The 1859-nt window shown below is 57.2% G+C and overlaps 1 protein-coding gene across 1 annotated transcript in view; it reads left to right on the top strand.

The window, feature by feature from the left end:
* The first annotated feature begins 564 nt into the window (after positions 1-564).
* Positions 565-1859, top strand: part of DAPK3 (death-associated protein kinase 3) — a 4195-nt gene continuing 2900 nt past the window's right edge. The window contains exon 1 of the mRNA XM_011967347.1: positions 565-1157. The gene's annotated coding sequence lies outside the window, so the exon portion shown is untranslated. The remainder of the gene's footprint in view (positions 1158-1859) is intronic.

Genomic DNA, 1859 nt, shown 5'->3' with positions numbered 1-1859 from the left:
CAGGCTGGGTTTTGACTCCTCCCTGGGCCACACATGGGCCTGCCGTTGTTTATTATTTTTATTTGTTGAGACGGGGTCTTAGCTGTTGCCCAGGCTGGAGTGCTGTCTTAGCTCACTGCAGCCTGCACCTCCCAGGCTTAAGCAATCCTCCCACCTCAGCCTCCTGAGTACCTGGGACTACATGTGCACACCACCACGCTCGGCTTTTGTTTATTTATTTATTTTAACAGAGTTTCGCTCTTGGTGTACAGGCTAGAGGGTAGTGGTGCGATGTGGGCTGTGGACTGCAACCCCCGCCTCCCGGGTTCAAGTGATTCTCCTGCCTCAGTCTCTCGAGTAGCTGGGATTACAGGCGCCCACCACCACACCCAGCTAATTTTTGTATTTTTAGTAGAGACAGGGTTTCACCATGTTGGTCAAGGCTGGTTTGGAACTCCTGACCTCAGGTGATCTGCCCGCCTCGGCCTCCCAAAGTGCTGGGATCACAGGTGTGAGCCACCGCGCCCGGCTGGCTAATTTTTTTTCTTTTTTCTTTTTTTTTGAGATGGAGTTTTGCTCTTGTTGCCCAGCATCAGGCTGGGAGGCAGACGCTGTCAGGGCCTCTTGCTGCCGGGCTGTTGACCTTGATCCCTTGGTTAAGGTGTTATCGGCTTGGGCTCCCCACTGCAGTTGCCCTCCTCCCCTCGGCGTTCCTGAGGACTGGGGTCTTTCGGGTCCTGCGTCTGCACAGATACTTTGAATCTCCAAAGAGACCCTGCCCGTTCATTGCTGCTGCTGTCAGTGGCGGGGTGTGGGGGTGGATTTTGTATGCCTATTGGGTGGTGGCTGGGATCGTTGCGGGAAGGTTCTAGGGGCTCAGGAGTGTGAGTGGCCCAGGCGCCTGCCGTCAGCCTGTCGTCTGTGCTCTGCCTGTTGTGGGCAGGACAGAGTTGGGGGCAGCCGGGGAGGCGGCATGGTCGTGGTGGGAGCCCAGGACCCCACTGAACCCCGTGTCCATCTCGCAGCCTGAGCGGTGCATCCCCGTTCCTGGGCGAGACCAAGCAGGAGACGCTCACCAACATCTCAGCCGTGAACTATGACTTTGACGAGGAGTACTTCAGCAACACCAGTGAGCTGGCCAAGGACTTCATTCGCCGGCTGCTCGTCAAAGATCCCAAGTACGAGGGGCCGGCAGAGGGCACGGGGTGGGACATGGGACACGGGCCCACTCCACCCATGGAGGCTGCAGGGGACTCTCCTCCCAGCGCCACCTCCCTGTGGCTGGCGATCGGACATTGCTTCCCTCTTGGGCTGGAGAGAGGAAACTGATGGGCCAGGTTGGCCATTGCCATGGTTTTTTCTTGAGACGGAGTCTCGCTCTGTCTCCCAGGCTGGAGTGCAGTGGTGTGATCTCGGCTCACTGTAGCCTCCACCTCCCGGGTTCAGGATATTCTTCCATGTCAGCCTCCTGAGTAGCTGGGATTACAGGTGCCCGCCACCACACCTGGCTAATTTTTGTATTTTTAGTAGAGACAGAGCTTCACCGTGTTGCTCAGGCTGGTCTTGAGCTCCTGACCTCCAGTGATTTGCCCGCCTTGGCCTCCCAAAGTGCTGGAATTGCAGGTGTGACACACTGGCTGCTTGCCGTGTTTTTAACAAACTTTTAGTTGCCAGTGTGTAAAATAAGGTTCTATGTAAAATTCCGGGTGACTTGTTTTCCTGTAAACACTTAGAATCCCGGCAGTGCTGAGCCCTCACTCATAGGGCCTTCCCAGGCCTCCCCTGACCTCCCCGGGCCTCCCTGGGTGTGCCCAGACCCCCAGACCTCCTGGGCCTCCCCGGCCACCCAGCCTCTCTCTCGGGCACCTGGGTTTGCTCCT

This window comes from Mandrillus leucophaeus, unplaced genomic scaffold, assembly GCF_000951045.1.
Source record: "Mandrillus leucophaeus isolate KB7577 unplaced genomic scaffold, Mleu.le_1.0 Scaffold8, whole genome shotgun sequence".
NCBI classification, from domain to species: domain Eukaryota; kingdom Metazoa; phylum Chordata; class Mammalia; order Primates; family Cercopithecidae; genus Mandrillus; species Mandrillus leucophaeus.
Note: the sequence above shows the minus strand (reverse complement) of the source record. Positions and strands in the feature narration are given on the sequence as shown.